At 43.0% G+C, this 22,479-nt stretch overlaps 1 protein-coding gene across 1 annotated transcript in view; it reads right to left on the bottom strand.

The window, feature by feature from the left end:
• Positions 1-19,059, bottom strand: part of CLU (clusterin) — a 60,001-nt gene extending 40,942 nt beyond the window's left edge. Inside the window, exon 1 of the mRNA XM_089686073.1 lies at positions 18,900-19,059. The gene's annotated coding sequence lies outside the window, so the exon portion shown is untranslated. The remainder of the gene's footprint in view (positions 1-18,899) is intronic.
• Between the last annotated feature and the right edge of the window lie 3,420 nt (positions 19,060-22,479).

The following is a 22,479-nucleotide window of genomic DNA, read 5'->3' as shown; positions in this document are numbered from 1 at the left end:
TAAAGCCGTGGTCACACGACGCTCCAGCCCTGGGTCCTCTCTCCTTTTTTGTTTACATCTGGTGAGGTTTTTCTTTGGGTGTCCATGTCACTGCCTGAGTGACACAAACACTTCCTTCCTATTATCTGTCCAGCAGCAGGATCCTCTCAGTATTCAGAAGAGGGTTAAAGGGGACTTCTGGTGATAGGATAGTGTGGGCACATTTTGAAAACGTAAAAAATAAAAAAAAATGAAATAAAAAATATCAGCAAAAAATAATAGTTGAGTGGAGAAGGGAAGGCAAGAGTTAATAAGGGCTGATTATTTACACAATGACACTTACAGACTATCTGCATTTGTCATCCTACAACAGAAGAGTAATAGCAGCAGATGAAGCAGCAGCAAGAAGAGAGGGGCAGGGAAGAAGAGATGGGTCCTAAAAACTGTTTTTTAGGATGTATCTCATGTTCTTAATACCTGGTAAAAAAAATACTCACAATTGTAAGTGTCCTTGACATCTATGGATCATCCCTGATCAGGGGCGGACTGACCATTTGGAAAGTCGGGCACTGCCCGAGGGCCCGGGGTCAGTAAGGGGCCCCATGAGATGCCCCTGGTACCTTTCATAGGCTTTTGTGGATGTGGTTTGAGTGTGGGCGAGGACAAAGGGGCCCCATGATCCCCTATTGCCCGGGGGCCCCATGATTTGTCAGTCCGCCCCTGTCCCTGATATTTGCAAATAATCTCAGGAACAACTGCCAATCATATCTATGGATAGACCATGGGCCAGCTGTCCTTGATATGCACAGGCACTCACTGGGGCAGCTGTCCTCAATATCCATGAATAGTCCCTGGATCACCTGTCTCTGATGCAGGGCTGTGAAAAAGTATTTGCTACCTTCCTGATTTTTTTTATTTTTTTTTATCTTATATATATTTGTCACACTTCAATGATTCAGATCATCAAACACATTCTAATGTTACAGAAACATAATCCGAGTAAATACAGAATGCAGTTTTTAAGTGATGTTCTCATTTATTAAGGGACAAAAGCTGTCCAAACTTGCCTGGCCTTAAAGTAACCCCCCCCCCCCCTTCCATGCTAAATCATGAATGAACTGTAATTAATCACAATTTTTGGAAAGCTGAGTTAACTTTCACTTGCCACACCCAGGCCTGATTACTGCCATACCTGTTGAATCAAGAAATCACTGGAAAAGATGCTGTCTGACAAAATGAAGCATGCTAAAAGATCTCAAAAAGCAACACATCATGCCGCGGTAAGAAGAAATTCAAGAACAGATCAATTTTCCTGGATTAGCTGTACCTGATATCCATGGATAATTCATAGGCCAGCCATCACTGACATCCATGGATAATTCATAGGCCAGCCATCACTGACATCCATGGATAATTCATAGGCCAGCCATCACTGACATCCATGGATAATTTCCAGGCCAGTCATCACTGATATCCATGAATAGTCTCTGGCTCAGCTGTCCCTGTTATGCAAACACAGTCCCTGGGCCAGTTGTCTTTCTCAATGGATTGTCCCTGGTCCATTTGTCTTAGATATACACCAGCCAGTAATAGCTTCATGAATACCTACCTGATATTGAGTAGGTCCCCTTTTTGCCATCAAAACAGCTCCTTTTGCCCTGACCAATGAGGTCATGGGCTCAAGTAGACCTCTGAATGCATGCTATGGTATTTGGCACCAAGCCATCAGTAGCAGATCCCTTAAATCTAGTAAATTGCGAGGTGGGGCCTTCAGGGATTGGACTTTTTTTCCAGCATATTACACAGATACTCGATTGGATTGAGATCTGGAGAATTTGGAGGCCAAGTCAACACCTCAAACTCATTGTGTTGCTCAAACTATTCTTGAACCATTTTTGCGGTGTGGCAGGGTGCATTATCCTGCTGAAAGAGGCCACTGCCATCAGGGAATGTCATATCCATGAAGGTGTATACTTGGTCATCAACAATACTTAGGTAGGTGGTATGAGTCAAAGTAACATCCACATGAGTGGCTGGGATAGTCCCTGGGTCATTCCTAGGTCATCTGTCTCCAATATCCATGGAGAGTCCCTTGGCAAGTTGTCAACGATATCCATAGATAGTCCCTGGGCCAGCTGTCCCTAATATCTTGGGATAGTCCCTGGGTCATCTGTCTCCAATATCCATGGATAGTCCCTTGGCAAGCTGTCAATGATATCCATGGATAGTCCCTGGGCCAGCTGTCCATAATATCTAGGGATAGTCCCTGGGTCAGCTGTCTCAAATATCCATGGATAGTTCTTAGGCAAGCTGTCAACAATATCCATTGTTGTGGATATAGAGCCGGCTGCTCCTGCAATCCACAGACAGTTCTTGTGCCAGCTGTCACTGATATTATGGATGGACCCTGGACTAGCTGTCCCTTATATCCACAGACAGCCCCTGGGTCATCTGTCTCCAATATTCATGGATAGTCCCTGGGCCAGATGTCTCTTATATCCACAGACAGCTACTGGGTCATCTGTATTCAATATCCATGGATATTCCCTTGGCAAGCTGTCAAAAATATCCATGGATAATCCCTTGGCAAGCTGTCAACGATATCCATTGATAGTCCCTGGGCAAGCTGTCCCAAATATCTAGGGATAGTCCCTGGGTCAGCTGCCTCTGATATCCACAGTCAGTCCCTGGATCAGATGCCCCCACCCAAATATCCTAACATTCTAATATCCATGGATAGACCATGGGTCAGCTATCTCTGTTATCCATGGAGAGTCCCTAGTCTAGCTGTACTTTAAAATGTTAACCTGAGCCAGCTGTGAAAGTTCATGAGGCAGCTGTCACTGATATCTACTGATTGTCCAAGGGTCAGAAATCCCTGATATCAGTCGATAGTGCCTGTGCCAGTTGTCCGTGATATCCATGGACAATCCCTAGTGTAGCAGTACGTTAAATTGTCCTTGTCCCTATGATTTTCGTGTTACAAGCCATTGTAAGTCAGGAGATGGGCTTGACAGCCAAGCAATTAGCATTTTCAGCAATTTACCAATGGCAGCCTACATATCCCATGGCAGGCTTCCTTTAATAAGTCCTGGCTGGTAGCAACTGACTTTTGGAATCAGTATATGTATTCCATTATTGTATAAATATCATATTTGGTATTGGGGTATCCTGCAGACCCATCGAGGTCACTAGGTACTATGCTTCATCTTAAAGGAAACCTGTACAGGCAAATACAGTACATAGACTGCCAATACTACACTCACCTTTTCATCATTCTAGTCTCCTGACTGTTGTGATGATCCAAAAGGCTTCAATGGCCGGGACAAGTATGTTGATTGGGAGTTTTGACTGTCCTCTGATTTCAGTGGCCTCAGGCTAGTTCTGGGTCAGTCCACCAGAAAATATTGAGGACAAAGCACCAAGCATTTTGCAGAGAAGTCCGCTATGGTAGCCTCTATATCTCTCTTATTACAGGTTTGCCATGATGTACATTTAAAGGCCCAAAAAATAATAGTTTTAGATGTAGTGGGGGTTTTATTTCTACTGTGTCCCATTGGGAAGATTTCTCATCATTTCCCAAGCCAAAGACACAACAGGAATTGACATGAAATCTTTCCAAACTGAGGGAACTCCCTTCTTAGTTGTCATTAAAACAAATGTTCCTATTAGAAGGTTTTCTCACCTCCTGTTCTTTTGAGAACTGTACATTTTTGAACTTCCCATCATTTTCTGTCCCAAGAAAAATAATCAGTAGGACAAATAAACAGAGTGATATATTTTTTAAAAAAAATATATATTCTTCAGATTTTTTTTAACATAGAAAAGTAATTTTTACATATATCTGTAAAATGCATTCCAAAAATGTAGATTTGTATATTCAAAGACATACAGTATATTTGAAATGTATTTTTACAAATATTTTTCATATATTTTGTAATAAAAAGGCATTTCAACATACAGTATATATATATATATATATATTTATTGAAATATATTTTGAAATATATTGAATATAGCCAAAATTGTGGAATAATATTTTTAAAATATATTTTAAATATATTTTTCTTCCATATGGGAAATTAATATTATTATTATTATTTCCCTGTGCAGCCCTCCCATGGACCCGGGGCCCCCGGCTGGGACCGGCTATTGCTCTCAGCTGTCCTCCCTATGGCATACACTGACCTTGTCAGCTTGCTTCACTCAGCACTTGGATAAACATTTGCAATAGCTGGGAGCAGACGCCTGATGCAGCTGGATCATTATTTATTTATAACAGAAAAGGAATATTATCATTTAAACATCATTTATTTCTTTATTCTGATGTATCCATGATCTGAAGTGGACCTGTCACTACACTAAGCCCTTATTGAATTACATTGCACTGATCATGGTAAATTATTTCCTTTCTGTCTTCCAAAAATTACTTTTTGATTTTTTTTTCAAAATCATTTAAAGTGTTACTAAACCCACAACAGTAAAATCAGTCTGTATATGCAGTAAAGCATGCTTGTTATACTCACTGTGGAACCTAAAGGGTTAATCCTCTGCATTGTGTAAAAAGGCCATTTGATCCTGTCTTCTCTGATCCTCCCCTTCTTCTACTGCCCCCAATCCATCTGCTGATAGAACAGAGCCTTGGGGCAAGCTGCACATGCTCAGTTTGGTGTGTATTGCTAAAGAGCTTTTTTTTTTTGGGGGGGGGGGGTGTGCATGTGATCAGCACAGGACCAAACAAAACTGTCCAGACAGGTCAGAGGTTATGCTGCCTCATAGGACAATCAGGGGAGAATGAAAACTCCTCCTACAGTATTTAACTAGTGCTCTGCTGGACACTGATAGGAGCCACAAGACTGCTATATACTGCTGATGAGAAAAGGTATTTAGCAGTTTATATTTACTAAAATAATTGCACTTCCATGTTCTGTGCACTGTGGGAGACCGGATAAAGTGAATGCAGGGTCCGGGGCAGGGGCGGACTGACCATTTGGAAACTCGGGCACTGCCCCAGGGCCCGGGGTCAGTAGGGGGCCCCATGAGATGCCCCTCGTACCTTTTTCATAGGCTTTTTTGAGTTTGGGCAAGGACACAGGGGTCCCATGATCCCCTATTGCCTGGGGGCCCCATGAGTTGTCAGTCCGCCCCTGGTCCGGGGTTTAGCAACACCTTGAGTAGGTGAATTAGCTTTGAGTTATTATCAAGCCAATGCATAATAATGCTGCTAAATTTGCTCTAGGCATCTAGGCTTAAATCTGAACTCAATGGAAAGAGTTAAATACATGTATGAAATACATAACAATGAAAGCTGTTTCACCTGCCAAGTGATGTGTATTACTTTCTATCCAGTCCTGAGATTACACAGCTTTGCCATACATCATCACTCTGTCTAGCTCAGGTCTTTCTCTGCTGCAGCTTTACTTTCACTTACAGGTCCTCTCCCCATCCCCACCTGAACAGTGAAAGAAGAAGCAGCACACTGATAGGCTCACTTCTATGTCCCCATGCTCTCTCCACCTATCAGCATTCTCCTTACATTGTAGCACACCCTGAATGGCTTCTTGTGCTTCTTCTCCCTCTCACTCTCTGAGTTCTGCTGTACAAGAGACTGAAGTGTGAGAGTGCTGAAAGCTGAAAATTGGCCTGGACAGGAAGGGGGTGAAAGTATTCGGAATTGAAGTGGTTAATACATGTATTTTTTATTTTAATGATGTTGTTGGTTGGTACCTAGAGACTCCCTCCCTTCTCCCTTCCTTTTTCTTAGTACTTACACTGATTGCATTTACAAATACATGCAATGTGAGTTAGGGACCTCAGACTGTACGCCCCCTTGAGGGTTAGGGACTGATGTGAATGTACAATATATATATGTAAAGCGCTGCGTAAATTGACGGCGCTATATAAGTACCTGAAATAATAAATAAAATGTATACAGAGCAGCATTACATTGCTTCTTTTATATCTGCCTAGCGTTCAGGTTACTAATCAGGATGGTGTCAGGGCCATTTGTTTGATCTAAAAGCTTTGGTATTACACATTTCCCTCTTTCCTAACTCTTTAGGTTGGCAGTTATGCAGATCAGCTCAATCCCTATTTTGTTGTGATCTGCAATTACAGTATGTCCAATTCTGAACATTTTTAAAAGTCCAACACATCTTTCTTTGCCCACGATTATTTGGCCACAGGGGGCGCTATTGCCCTAACGATTATTTTCCATAAAGCCTGAAATAAAGCAGGGATAAGTTACCAGGCTGTGAAATTAGGTCATATCGGGGGTTTTAAAATCCATTCCATCATTGCTCAGCATTCAGAGTGCAAACACGACTGAGTTTCCCAAACCCGTCCTCACAGTTACTGGCACAACTAGGACACGGAGGCATTGAACCGCGCTAATTTATTCCAGATAGGTCCTCGTAGTGTCACACTCTTTATCCCGTACAAACAGCAGCTCTTTAGAGTTTAGACGGCAGAGATTGCAGGTTCCTGTTACATTGTCACCAAAATAAACTTCGCCACCTTGAAACATTTCGGAATATTTTCATTAAAAATGATTTTCAGTTTACCTTTTGATTAATCTCATCTATTCTTGAATTGTATTAATAGTTTAATAAGAGCTGCTATCCAGTACAAATATAAAATTCTATGTGCTTAATGGTCTGTGAGCGCTCACAGGCCAGTCACCTCTTAACCTAAGAAACCTGTAGGACCCATTTATACTTCTGTGTAGCCTGAAAGTGTTTATTACCACGCATGTTCTCACCTCTATTTATTTATTTATTTCAGGTACTTATATAGCACTGTCAATTTACACAGCACTTTACACATATAGTGTACAGTCACATCAGTCCCTAACCCTCAAGGGGTGTACAATCTAAGGTCCCTAACTCACATTCATACATACACATACTAGGGCCAATTTAGACAGGAGCCAATTAACCTACCAGCATGTCTTTGGAGAGTGGGAGGAAACCGGAGTACCCAGAGGAAACCCATGCGGGCACAGGGAGAACATGCAAACTCCAGGCAGGTGGTGTCATGGCTGGGATTTAAACCAACGACCCTAGTACTGCCAGGTGGAAATGCTAACCATTTAGCCACCTCTATGTGCGATATTATGCATATCATGCATTGCCATTCATTTTGAACAGTATCCCAATGCACCTGGTTACATAGTTAGTCTGGCTGAAAAAAGACAAACGTCCATCCAGTTCAACCATTAAAAAAAAAAGTTATAATCCTATACCCACAGTTGATCCAGAGAAAGGAAAAAAAACAGCAAAGCATCATCCAATTTGCTCCTGCAGGGGAATAAAATCCTTCCTGATCCACTGAGAGGCAATCAGATATTCCCTGGATCTACTTTACCTCTAAATGTTAGTATCCAGCTATATTCTGTGTATCTAAGAAATAATCCAGGACTTTTTTGAAGCAATCCACTGAGCTGGCCAGAACCAACTCTTGAGGGAGTCTATTCCACATTTTCACAGCTCTCACTGTGAAGAAACCTTTCCGTGTTTGGAGATTAAATTTCTTTTCCTCCAGACGTAAAGAGTGCCTTCTTGTCCTCTGTGATGACCTCAGGGTGAATAACTCTACACCGAGTTCACTATATGAACCACTGATGTATTATACATGTTGATCATATCCCCCTTATGTATTATACATGGTGATCATATCCCCCCTTATGTATTATACATGGAGATCATATCCCCCCTTATGTATTATACATGGTGATCATATCCCCCTTATGTATTATACATGGTGATCATATCCCCCCCTTATGTATTATACATGGTGATCATATCCCCCCTTATGTATTATACATGGAGATCATATCCCCCCTTATGTATTATACATGGTGATCATATCCCCCCTTATGTATTATACATGGTGATCATATCCCCCCCTTATGTATTATACATGGAGATCATATCCCCCCCTTATGTATTATACATGTTGATCATATCCCCCCTTAATCTCCTCTTCTCAAGAGAGAATAAATTCAGTTCCTCTAATCTTTCCTCGTAGCTGATCTCCTCCATGCCTCTTATCAGTTTGGTTGCCCTTCTCTGTACTTTCTCCAGTTCCCCAATGTTCTTTTTGTGAATTGGTGCCCAAAACTGAACTGCATATTCCAGATGAGGTGTTACTAATGATTTGTACCGGGGTAATATGATATCTCTCTCTGGAGTCTATACCTCTTTTAACACAAGAGAGGATTTTGCTCACTTTAGAAACCGCAGCTTGGCATTGCATGCCATTATTAAGCTTGTGATCTACCAGAACCCCCAGATCCTTCTCCACCATTGATGCCCCCAGTTGTACCCCCCTAGTATGTATGATGCATGCATATTCTTAGCCCCCAAGTGCAGAACCTTACATTTATCAACATTAAACCTCATATGCCACATAGTTGCCCAATTACACAGAGCATTGAGGTCGGCTTGTAAGTTGACATCCTGTGAGGACGTTATTCCACTGCACAGCTTTGCGATATATTGTGTTGGTTTTTTCAGCACTTGCCCTCCTGAGAATTTACCCCCCTTCCTGACCAGGCCATTTTTTGCTTTACGGCACTGCGTTACTTTAACAATTGCACGGTCATGCAACATTGCACCTAAATTAAATTTACGTTCTTTTTTCCCATGAACAGAGCTTTCAGTGGTATTTGATTGCCTCTGCATTTTTAATTTTTTATGCTAAAAAAAAAAAGACGGACAATTTTGAGAAAAAAACTATTTTCTTTTTACTTTTTGCTATTAAACATATCCAGAAAAAAAATTTAAAATATCAAATTTCGTCATAAATTTAGGCCAAAATGTATCCTGCTCCATGTCTTTGCTAAAAAAAAATCCCAATACGTGTAAATGAATTGGTTTACGTGAAAGTTATAGCGTCTAAAATGGCGGTATATATACTGGAATTTTTTTATTTTTTTTTGTTATTAGTAATGGCGGGATCAGCGACTTATAGCAGGACCATAGCGGGAATTCTGACACTGGGGGGGGAACCAACTTGGTGTCACTGACATCCCCAGTGACACCAATACAGTGATCAGTGCTAAATAAAAGCACTGACGCTGTACTAATGGCACTGGGCAGGAAGGGGTTAACATCTGGGGTGATCAAAGGGTTAACTGTGTGCTGTGTATTACTGTAAGCACACTGCTTTATATGGTTAGTGGGAGCTGACAGGGGAGAGATCTGTATTATTTTCATATAGTTCCCCCCCCCCCTCATTGGAGATGCTCGGCAATCACCAGGTGCCAGTGAGTAATCACCAGCCGGGATCCAGTGATTGGCAGCCGAGGCCGCAAATGGTGGCGTGCGCCCACTACTCGTAAATGCAAAATCACTTAAATATACACGTGATTTTGCGCACTCGTGCCGCCCTGTAGCAGTACTTCTGCTATAGGGCGGACGGGAAGCGGTTAATCCCATTAGGGTGCATTAGCAGTTTATTCATTTTGAATGGGCTACCTTAAGGCTCCGTTCACACCTATGCAGTTTGCTTTTTGTCCATTTTGCAATGCTTTTTACAGTTCGTTTTGCGTTTTTCTGCATGCGTCTTTGACAAAATTTTACCGCATTTTGCATTTTGTTCAGCTTTTTTTTTTTAAGTGTTTTTTTTTCTGCTGGGCAGAATAAAAATGCAAAATGCGGCAAAAACGTACTTCCATGCATTTCAGCAGATTCTCCACTGAACTCTATTGTAGCAAAAATGCTACAAGTCCCTGTCCCTATCCAAAAAGGCAGCAGTTCAAAAAAGCATAGATGTGCACATGTTCCATAGGAAACCATGTTAAATGGACTGTAGTACGTTTCTGCAAAAAGCACTAAAAAACGCATTGGTGTGAATGGAGCCTAACACACCACTAGGAAGTAAGTGGGCCTTTATCATGTAGTGATTTTTAAGCCTGCCAAACAGTAATGGCGACAGGGGGAGATCTGGGAGGTAGCAGTCAAGGATAGATCCAAAGCTGCAGATAAAAATACAAATAAGCCCACGGCGTGAAATTCTAATTTGTCGGAGCGCCCTTTGGTTGACAATGTATGCAAGTGTAGGCAGGTGCAGTATGCTTGCCCCTCTGTAGGTGGTGCTTGACCGAAGCAGTATCATAGCCTGGGGAAGAAGTCAGGAGAAATTTGGTTTCTTTATGGTTTACTCTATGGTTTCTCTATGGTTCCAGTTGGCTATGCTGCATTCAGGTGACCTCTGGCAGCCATCTTGGATCAACAGATTCTTTATAAGTCCCTGCCCCCAGGTTTTGGCGTACTCTATGCGAAGTGGCTAATATAGGGAAAGAGCACCCACCTGTCAGCGAAAGTGATTAGTGACAGGGAAAGGTTATTGACAAGTAGGGCAGCACAGTGGCTAAATGGTTAGCACTTCCACCTGGCAGTACTAGGGTCATTGGTTCAAATCCCAGCCACGGCACCACCTGCCTGGAGTTTGCATGTTCTCCTTGTGCCTGCGTGGGTTTCCTCCCATACTCCAAAGACATGCTGGTAGGTTAATTGGATCCTGTCTAAATTGGCCCTAATATGTGGATCAGGAAGGAATTTTTTTCCCTGCAGGAACAAATTGGATCATGCTTTGCTGGGTTTTCTGGCCTTCCGCTGGATCAACTGTGGGTATAGGATTATAACTTTTTTTTGTTTTGTTTTTTTTTTGCCTCTCAGTGGATCAGGAAGGATTTTATTCCCCTGCAGGAGCAAATTGGATCATGCTTTGCTGGGTTTTTTTTCCTTCCTCTGGATCAATTGTGGGTATAGGATTATAACTTTTTTTTTTTTAATGGTTGAACTGGATGGACTTTTGTCTTTTTTCAGCCAGACTAACTCTGTAACTATGCAATACCCCAGGTGAATTGAGATACTGTTCAAAATGAATGGCAATGCATGATGCACATAATATCGCACATAGAGGTGGCTAAATGGTTAGCATTTCCGCCTGGCCTGTACTAGGGTCGTTGGTTTAAATCCCAGCCATGGCACCACCTGCCTGGAGTTTGCATGTTCTCCCTGTGCCTGTGTGGGTTTCCTCTGGGTACTCTGCTTTCCTCCCACACTCCAAAGACATGCTGGTAGGTTAATTGGCTCCTGTCTAAATTGGCCCTAGTATGTGTATGTATGAATGTAAGTTAGGGACCTTAGATTGTACACCCCTGGAGGGTTAGGGACTGATGTGAATGTACAATATATATATGTAAAGTGCTGCATAAATTGACAGCGCTATATAAGTAAGTGAAATAAATAAGTAGGGATAGGCTAGGGACTTGCAATCCTGCATAGAAGACTCCCCTTTGGGACTGGACTAGCCAGGCCACATTCCACCATCTAAAGACAGACACTATCAGTGCATCTTTACCTGCTGTATCTTGGCATTGAACTAAGCTGTGAGTGTTAGGCTGGCCATACATGGGTCAAATTTTGAACGATTTTTCTTTCGAAAATCAGACCTAAGTATAATCGGCCGATTTTCGCTGTTAGTGGGGCAATGACACCGGCCGATTTTGGTGGTTCCTCCCCATTTCGTTTGTCAGGCATGCTAGAAAATTCGTGAAAAACAACCGATTTTCAAAATCATTGGTGGCACCATCGGATTACAGAACAAACTATGTTTTCAATCGATAAATCTTTTGGAATTCGACCCATGTATGGCCTGCTTTACCCCCAAGTGGCACTCTCCCAATGGGGGTTATCAATAATTGGCATACTCTGCAATAAAAGTTCTAATTTTATCTGCAACCTGACGCTGTCTTTACTGTCGCCACACCGCGTTGCACCTTCCCACGCTTTGCAAGGTGCTAATGTTCTACATTTTTACATTGTTTGGTTAGAATTCACCTACGTTTTTTTTTATTATTACCCAAATTCAAGCCTATGAATCTTCTGAAAACGTGAACTTATAATAATTGAAACTTAAGAGACAAGTCTAGCAAAATACAAGCTGCCAGTATCACATGCACACTAGCTGAAATTTTAAATACAGTGAATAGGCTGGGAGCCTCCAGGCAGCTGAAAAGGCCAAGAAGCAGATTTGCTAGTTTTTATTTTGCACACATTGATATGGGGAGCGGAAGTGTTTGGTCAGCATAGAAATGGCAGGCCTGAGTCAGGAAGCAGACTTGAAATTCTACAAAAATATAACTGCAGTGTCAGGGAATGGGATGCTCATCGTTTGATGTAAAGTGATAAGGTAGTCATACAGCATGGGGGATGCCAGCAATGCTTCCTTTAGTGTCCCGCATGGCAGCTTCACAACCAAAAATGTAAGCAGGTGGGTAGAAAAGAAAAAAATTGTCATCACCCAACAGCTTGTCATGCAGATGCTACAAGAGAAGGCATTGCGTCTGGAGGTTTTAAAATTCTTATATTATATATTGCCTTGAAAAGTATTCATACCCCTAGAAATTTTCCACATTTTGTCATGTTACATCCAAAAAAAATGTAAATGTATTTTTTTGGGATTTGATGTGATACACCAACACAAAGTGGCACATAATTGTGAAGTGGAAGGAAGATTATAAATAGTTTTCAAGATTTTTTATAAATAAATCTGTGAAAAGTGTGGCGGCATTTGTATTCAGCCCTCCTGAGTCAATACTTTGTAGAACCACCTTTCGCTGCAAGTCTTTTTGGGGATGTCTCTACCAGCTTTAAGAGTGAAATTTTTGCCTATTGTTCTTTGCAAAATAGCTCAAGTTCTGTCAGATTGGATGGAGAGTGTCTGTGAATAGTGATTTTCAAGTCTTGCCACAGATTCTCCATTGGATTTAGGTCTGGACTTTGACTGGGCCATTCTAACACATGAATATGCTTTGATCTAAACCATTCCATTGTAGCTCTGGCTGTATGCTTCGGGTCGTTGTCCTGCTGGAAGGTGAACCTCTGCCCCAGTCTCTAGTCTTTTGCAGACTCTTAACAGGTTTTCTTCTAAGATTGCCCTGTATTTGGCTCCATCCATCTTCCCATCAACTCTGACCAGCTTCCCTGTCCCTGCTGAAGAAAAGCATCCCCTCAACATGATGCTGCCACCACCATGTTTCACGGTGGGGTGGTGTGTTCATGGTGATGTGCAGTGTTCGTTTTCTACCACACATAGTGTTTTGCTTTTAGGCCAAAAAGTTCAATTTTGATCTCCTCTGACCAGAGCACCTTCTTCCATATATTTGCTGTGGTCAAAATCTTTTCCAAGTAATTATAGACCTGTTAGTTTAACTTCTATAGTTGGGAAGATACTGGAGAGTTTAATAAAAGACCACATAGATGAGTTCTTGCTGGGAAAAAAATATTTTAAGCAACAGACAGCATGCGTTCATGAAAGACAGAAGTTGTCAAACAAATCTGATTTCTTTTTATGAGGAGGTGAACAAAACCTTGGACAGAGGGGTGACAGTGGACGTGGTATACTTGGACAGAGGGGTGGCGGTAGACGTGGTTTACTTGGACAGAGTTGTGGCAGTGGACATGGTATACTTGGACAGAGGGGTGACAGTGGACGTGGTATACTTGGACAGAGGGGTGGCAGTGGATGTGGTTTACTTGGACAGAGTTGTGGCAGTGGACATGGTATACTTGGACAGAGGGGTGGCGGTGGATGTGGTTTACTTGGACAGAGGGGTGGCGGTAGACGTGGTTTACTTGGACAGAGGGGTGGCAGTGGATGTGGTTTACTTGGACAGAGTTGTGGCAGTGGACATGGTATATTGGACAGAGGGGTGCCGGTGGATGTGGTTTACTTGGACAGAGGGGTGGCGGTGGACGTGGTATACTTGGACAGAGGGGTGGCAGTGGACATGGTTTACTTGGACAGAGTTGTGGCGGTGGACGTGGTATACTTGGACAGAGGTGTGGCGGTGGTGGACGTGGTATACTTGGACAGAGGGGTGGCGGTGGACATGGCATACTTGGACAGAGGGGTGGCAGTGGACGTGGTATACTTGGACAGAGGGGTGGCAGTGGACATGGTTTACTTGGACAGAGTTGTGGCGGTGGACGTGGTATACTTGGACAGAGGGGTGGCAGTGGACATGGTTTACTTGGACAGAGTTGTGGCGGTGGACGTGGTATACTTGGACAGAGGGGTGGCGGTGGTGGACGTGGTATACTTGGACAGAGGGGTGGCGGTGGACATGGTATACTTGGACAGAGGGGTGGCGGTGGACGTGGTATACTTGGACAGAGGGGTGGCGGTGGACGTGGTATACTTGGACAGAGGGGTGGCAGTGGACATGGTTTACTTGGACAGAGTTGTGGCGGTGGACGTGGTATACTTGGACAGAGGGGTGGCGGTGGTGGACGTGATATACTTGGACAGAGGGGTGGCGGTGGACATGGTATACTTGGACAGAGGGGTGGCGGTGGACGTGGTATACTTGGACAGAGGGGTGGCGGTGGACGTGGTATACTTGGACAGAGGGGTGGCGGTGGACGTGGTATACTTGGACAGAGGGGTGGAGGTGGACGTGGTATACTTGGACAGAGGGGTGGAGGTGGACGTGGTATACTTGGACAGAGGGGTGGCGGTGGATGTGGTATGCTTGGATCTTTTTTTAATGGTTTAAATGGATGGACTTTTGTCTTTTTTTCAGCCAGACTAACTATGTAACTATGTAAACTGCACTAGCATACACTTTACATTCAGGTAAAGCAGAAGCCGGGGTCAGACCACAGGGTAGGAAGAAAAGCCATGTGCCTTGGATGCTAAAGCAGGAGAGGAGCCAAAAAATGCAGAACCTGCAACCTATGCTGCTGAAGCAGTTCACAGCTCATGATGTTTTTTTGTTTTTTTGCCTTGGGTACTGAAAGGCTTTATCCGAGCACTGCAGGTAATACATAGTGTCATCTGTACACTTACAGGAGATATAAGTTACATGATTGGAAGGTACGTGGGTATTCAAGACCAGGCTAAAGTCCCCCCTGAAAAGTACCACAAATAACTGTTAATTCTCTCCTCTCTGCTCTTTGACGGACATCCTGCTCTCTAGATCCCTTGTCTCCTCCTCCCATGCTCATCTCCAGGATCCTTCTCCATCCTCTGGAATTCTCTACCCCAATCTATCAGACTATCGCCTACTCTACTCACTTTTAGGCGATCTCTGAAAACCTATCTCTTCAGGGAAGCCTATCCTGCCCTCAGCTAATAGCGGAATCTTCTATTCCTCCTACCAGTCCATCCCTCACAGTTATTACCTCCTGTACCACCAGCCCCTCCCTCTTAGATTGTAAGCTCCCAGGATCAGGCCCTCCTAACCCTCTTGTATTGAACTTTAATGTTGCTGTATTGTCTCCCTTTATATTGTAAAGCGCTGAGCAAACTGTTGGCGCTATATAAATCCTGTATAATAATAATAATAATAATTCTGCCAGTAAAGACCACTTAATGCAGCTTTCAGTGATGGGGTGGCAACAACCCTGTACTGCTCCTGAATTCAGAGCAGAGTTGTCACTTACATGTACGTAGGCTGTGCCTGCTTACACTACAAAAGGATTGTAAGACATTGCAGGGGGTGTGGCTATCAGGATTGACAGCACTACCTCTGTTGCCCAAACCCTCCTACTGTGAGCTGCAGTGTCTGGGAGGGGGAGCATGTGAGACACAAATGGTGGAGAATTTGGCTCGGGCAAGGAATGTAATAGCAATGTTTGACTGATTTATGAAGCTTGTGTGTCACATAGAAACTGGCTAGGTACTTGTTTAGACTGTCACACTGTTGCCTTTAGTTGTACTTTAACTTTCACATAGCACAGGATTTATTAGTTAGCATGACCCCCCCCTTCCCCCGTCATAATGAAATCATAATTATATATTGGGTAATAGCTATGTCTGCGCATACAGCATCTTGCTTATGTATATTACATAAAAGGTGATCCTATAAATATCTCCGTGCCTTGTAGTATATTACTTGCAGTATCATTCAATACTAGCCCAGTGACTGCAAATACTAACAATATAGAAATCATATCCCTCCTTGCAAATCTCTTTAAATTGAAATAACGTATTTAGATCCCTGTGAGCTCACCAGAAACAATGTAATAAACAATCCATCCAATTTATATCAGATAGAACCTCACACAATTCAATTGTTGCACCTACAGATATGCAATCAAAGTGTATTCAATAAAAACATTCAATACAAATGTAAGTGCAGCGCTAAAAATAAGTGTCAGATGCAATCATAAAGTGCTTACGTGGATATAGTGATCATACGATATCAGAATGCGAGTGTACAATCCAAACGCACACGTTCCTGCGTTAAAAATGTCTGTGTGTATAAGTGGGTGCTGCAGGAGACCAGATATAGTGAATGCAGGGTCCGGGGAGACCGGATATAGTGAATGCAGGGACCTGGGAGACCAGATATAGTGAATGCAGGGTCCGGGGAGACCAGATATAGTGAATGCAGGTTCCTGGGAGACCAGATATAGTGAATGCATGGTCCGGGGAGACCTGATATAGTGAATGCAGGGTCCTGGGAGACCAGATATAGTGAATGCAGGGACCTGGGAGACCAGATATAGTGAATGCAGGGTCCGGGGAGACCAGATATAGTGAATGCAGGGTCCGGAGGGACCAGATATAGTGAATGCAGGGTCCTGGGAGACCAGATACAGTGAATGCAGGGCCCTGGGAGACCAGATATAGTGAATGCAGGGTCTGGGGAGACCAGATATAAGGAATGCAGGGTCCTGGGAGACCAGATATAGTGAATACAGGGTCCGGGGAGACCAGATATAGGGAATGCAGGGTCCGGGGAGACCAGATATAGTGAATGCAGGGTCCCGGGAGACCAGATATAGTGAATACAGGGTCCCGGGAGACCAGATATAGTGAATGCAGGGTCCGGGGAGACCAGATATAGTGAATGCAGGGTCCGGGGAGACCAGATATAGTGAATGCAGGGTCCGGGGAGACCAGATATAGTGAATGCAGGGTCCGGGGAGACCAGATTTAGTGAATGCAGGGTCCTGGGAGATCAGATATAGTGAATGCAGGGTCCGGGGAGACCAGATATAGTGAATGCAGGGTCCGGGGAGACCAGATATAGTGATTGCAGGGTCCGGGGAGACCAGATATAGTGAATGCAGGGTCCTGGGTTTAGTATCACTTTAAAGGTTTCAATCATGTCTCCCCTTTCCCTTCTTTCCTCCAGACTGTACATGTTAGGTTCCTGAAGTCGCTCTTGATCCTTGGACCCTTCACTATTTTATTTACCCGTCTCTGGACTCGTTCTATCATATCAATATTTTTTTTGTGAGGTCTCCAGAACTGGACACATATTATTACCTGATTCCCTATTATTCCCTATTATTCTCTGAAGCCTTTAGTTAGGGCACAGATAAATAATTAATTAATAAACAATAACTATTAAAGCTCTGAAGGCAACTTTGTTACCAACTGAGTTCTCAGGTCTGTACATCTGTTTTGCCCATTATGAGGGGTCCCCACCACCCCTGTCCTGAGTTCCTTGTTCTGTACTTCTGCTGTGGCCATTCTGAGGGATTCCAGAATTATGTCAGGAAGATTGTACTCTTGCAGTATCCAAGAAGCCAGGGAATGATTGCATACCAAGCGCCAACTAGAACTAAAATACCACTTTTGGGTGGACTGACCCTTTAATGAATCTGTTTAGTATCCCTTTCTTTCAGTTAGAATGTAAGCTCTTGCTAGCAAAGCAATTTAACCCCTTGTTTGGTTGCTACAACGCGTACGTCCTTTGTGATTTCACCAGATTAATAAACCTAGTATAATGATGCTATCGGCATTGAGTTTGCATGTTCTCCCTGTGCCTGTGTGGGTTTCCTCCGGGTGCTCCGGTTTCCTTTAGCACTCCAAAGACATGCTGGTAGGTTAATTGGCTTCTGTCTAAATTGGCCCTAGTATGTGTATGTATGAATGTGAGTTAGGGACCTTAGATTGTACACCCCCTGAGGACAGGGAGTGATGTGAATGTACAATATGTAAAGCTCTGAACAAATTGACGGTGCTATATAAATACTCATAATTTAAATATACATTTATAAATAAATAATATTTAAACGACATAACCCACAGTTGATAATCCAGTGTAGCAAACATGCCATTATGCAAACTATATATATACCTACATGGAAGAAAAATATATTTGAAATATATTTTAAAAATATTCTTCCCAAATATGTTGACATATATTTGAAGTACTACAATTTTGGCTATATTCAATATATATATATACTATATTTTTAAATGTGTTTTTTATATATTACAAAAGATATGACAAATAATTTTAAAAATATATATTTTTTAATATATTATTCAGATTTTTTTATATATATATATTTTTACATATATTTGTAAATGCATTCCAAAAAATGTAGATTTGTATTTTTAAAGACATACGGTATATTTGAAAATGTATTTTTAAAATTGTTTTTCAGATATTTTGTAATAAAAACGCATTTCAACATTTCAACATACAGTATATATATACATATACACACGCACATATATATATATATATATATATATATATATATTGAATACGGCCAAGTATATGTCAATATATTTTGGAAGAATATTTTTAAAATACATTTCAAGTATATTTTTCTACCATATGGGTATATATATATTTATATATATATATGGTACTCAGAGGTCATTGGAGAAAGAAAAGTGCCCCTGGACCCCTGGAGATTATCCGAATGTCCTGAATTTCATCTGTACAATGCATCCCTGTTATTGTGTCTTCACCGAGCCTCCTGCATAATAACTGTTTGGCAATAATTACTATGCACAGCACACATTATGGTTTTATAAAGAAAAATAATGCGACATTTACAAATCCTGAATGAATTCGAATTTATGGAATAAAATGAGACATGTAACTAATAAATGTCATCAGTAGAATCATCTTATTACCGGAAGAGGGACCTTACCTGGGGCTGTCAGTGCAGTGTGAGCTCCTGGCAGTCAGCTGGATGTGCAGCAAGTCCTGAGATGCTGACGGTATATATAGAGCTCCCTTTTCTCTCACTGATCCTGACTCATCAGCCAGGAATGTACCAGCACTGTGTCTGCAGAGCCTTCTGGAAGAGTCAGTGTGCATCCCTCTGCAGGAGCTACACTGCCTACAGACCACCAGCAGAGGGCGCACAGGGATGGCAATGACACCATCACAGTGCTTTACCATCTTCGTGTTTTTCTTTAAAGTACAATAAAGTCATTTGCCATCTACTTGAGCATTATTAAAAGTATACTGAAGGAAAAATGGCTAGAATAAATAAAAAGTCTATTTTTAATTTATTTATTTTTTGTTCCATGTGGAAATTTTGCTTTTTGTGCAAAAAATATTGCGTATAAGTCAGGGGTCGCCAGACTTTTCAAACAAAAGGCAAGTTTACTTTCCTTCAGACTTTGGGGGAAGGTGGGGGGGGGGATTGTGGCTAGTGGGGGTAGCAAACGTCCCCCCCATCATTGCTATCAGTGGGAGGAACAGTGACCCATCAGTGATGTCAGTGGGAGGAATAGTGCCCCATCAATGTTATCAGTGGAATGAATAGTGCCCCATCATTGGTATCAGTAGGAGGAATAGTGCCCCTTCATTGATATCAGTAGGAGGAATAGTGCCCCTTCATTGATATCAGTAGGAGGAATAGTGCCCCTTCATTGATATCCGTAGGAGGAATAGTGCCCCTTCATTGATATCAGTGGGAGGAATAGTGCCCCCTCATTGGTATCAGTGGGAGGAATAGTGCCCCTTCATTGATATCAGTGGGAGGAGTAGTGCCCCTTCATTGATATCAGTAGGAGGAATAGTGCCCCTTCATTGATATCAGTAGGAGGAATAGTGCGCCTTCATTGATATCAGTAAGAGGAATAGTGCCCCATCATTGATATCAGTAGGAGGAATAGTGCCCCTTCATTGATATCCGTAGGAGGAATAGTGCCCCTTCATTGATATCAGTGGGAGGAATAGTGCCCCATCATTGGTATCAGTGGGAGGAATAGTGCCCCTTCATTGATATCAGTGGGAGGAATAGTGCCCCATCATTGATATCAGTGGGAGGAATAGTGCCCCTTCATTGATATCAGTAGGAGGAATAGTGCCCCTTCATTGATATCAGTAGGAGGAATAGTGCCCCTTCATTGATATCAGTGGGAGGAATAGTGCCCCTTCATTGATATCAGTAGGAGGAATAGTGCCCCTTCATTGATATCAGTGGGAGGAATAGTGTCCCATCATTGGTATCAGTAGGAGGAATAGTGCCCCATCATTGGTATCAGTGGGAGGAATAGTGCCCCTTCATTGGTATCAGTGGGAGGAATAGTGCCCCATCATTGGTATCAGTGGGAGGAATAGTGCCCCATCATTGGTATCAGTGGGAGGAATAGTGTCCCATCATTGGTATCAGTGGGAGGAATAGTGCACCATCATTGGTATTAGTAGGAGGAGGAATAGTGCCCCATCGTTGGTATTAGTGGGAGGAATAGTGCCTCATCATTGGTATTAGTGGGAGGAATAGTGCCCCTTCATTGATATCAGTGGGAGGAATAGTGCCCCTTCATTGATATCAGTGGGAGGAATAGTGCCCCTTCATTGATATCAGTGGGAGTAATAGTGCCCCTTCATTGATATCAGTGGGAGGAATAGTGCCCCTTCATTGGTATCAGTGGGAGGAATAGTGCCCCTTCATTGGTATCAGTGGGAGGAATAGTGCCCCTTCATTGATATCAGTGGAAGGAATAGTGTCCCATCACTGATATCAGTGGGAGGAATAGTGCCCCTTCATTGATATCAGTGGGAGGAATAATGCCCCTTCATTGATATCAGTAGGAGGAATAGTGCCCCCTCATTGGTATCAGTGGGAGGAATAGTGCCCCCTCATTGGTATCAGTGGGAGGAATAGTGCCCCTTCATTGATATCAGTAGGATGAATAGTGCCCCCTCATTGGTATCAGTGGGAGGGATAGTGCCCCATCATTGGTATCAGTGGGAGGAATACTGCTCCCCCCCATTGGTGTCAGTGGGAGGAATAGTGCCCCCTCATTGGTGTCAGTGGGAGGAATAGTGCACCATCATTGGTATCAGTGGGAGGAATAGTGCCCCTTCATTGATGTCAGTAGGAGGAATAGTGCCCCCTCATTGGTATCAGTGGGAGGAATAGTGCCCCATCATTGGTATCAGTGGGAGGAATACTGCTCCCCCCCCATTGGTGTCAGTGGGAGGAATAGTGCCCCCTCATTGGTGTCAGTAGGAGGAATAGTGCATCATCATTGGTATCAGTGGAAGGATTAATGCCCCATCATTGGTGCCAGTGGGAGGAATACTGCTCCCCCCCATTGGTGTCAGTGGGAGGAATAGTGCCCCCTCATTGGTGTCAGTAGGAGGAATAGTGCCCCCTCATTGGTATCAGTGGAAGGATTAATGCCCCCTCATTGGTGCCAGTGGGAAGAATAGTGCCCCCTCATTGGTGCCAGTCGGAAGAATGGTACCCCATCATTGGTATTAATGGGAGGAATAGTACCCTATCGTTAGTGTCAGTGGGAGGAATAGTGCCCCATCATTGGTATCAGTGGGAGGAATACTGCTCCCCCCCATTGGTATCAGTGGGAGGAATAGTGCCCCCTCATTGGTGTCAGTAAGAGGAATAGTGCACCATCATTGGTATCAGTGGAAGGATTAATGCCCCATCATTGTTGCCAGTGGGAGGAATACTGCTCCCCCCCATTGGTGTCAGTGGGAGGAATATTGCCCCTCATTGGTGTCAGTAAGAGGAATAGTGCCCCCTCATTGGTATCAGTGGAAGGATTAATGCCCCCTCATTGGTGCCAGTGGGAGGAATAGTGCCCCCTCATTGGTGCCAGTCGGAGGAATGGTACCCCATCATTGGTATTAATGGGAGGAATAGTACCCTATCGTTAGTGTCAGTGGGAGGAATAGTGCCTCATATCATTGGGAAGAATAATTCCCCAATGGCCAGATAAAGGCCTTCAAAGGGCCACATTCAGCCCTCGAGATGCAGTTTGTTGCCCACTGATATAAATGGTAGAGTAACTGCCAGGTGTTTTTGCATCCTTTACTGTAATCCTAATGGACACAGGACGTTTTAATGTGCTCTTAGGCTCCATTCACTCCACAAATCCACCCACAATTCCAAATCGCATATCAATCACTGTAAAATAACAAGCGTTTGGGTACCATTTATTCTAACTGGCACCCAAAACGTGGTACAATTTCTCTGCGATTGTTGCACTGCAATTGCTGCAAAACGCACTTTTAAAAATTGTGTGAAGTTTGTCAGCAACAAACACGCATAGGGCAGCCCTTTGAAGTGAATGGTCTGCCCTATTTGGGACATGTGAAAAAGCGTGAAAATTGCGCAGACAAAATCACAAGCGTTCCTGCTACTTGGAGTGTGATCTAGACCTTAGGGGTGTCGAGCATTTTTTTTTTCCTGCCTCTAAATATCCCTGCATGTAAGAATGGACACATAGGCGTTTAGAGGAGTTTAGAGA

This window comes from Staurois parvus, unplaced genomic scaffold (assembly GCF_062004578.1).
Source record: "Staurois parvus isolate SC_StPar_1 unplaced genomic scaffold, SC_StPar_1.0 ptg000390l, whole genome shotgun sequence".
Lineage (NCBI taxonomy): Eukaryota > Metazoa > Chordata > Amphibia > Anura > Ranidae > Staurois > Staurois parvus.
This window is presented reverse-complemented; position numbering and strand designations above follow the sequence as displayed.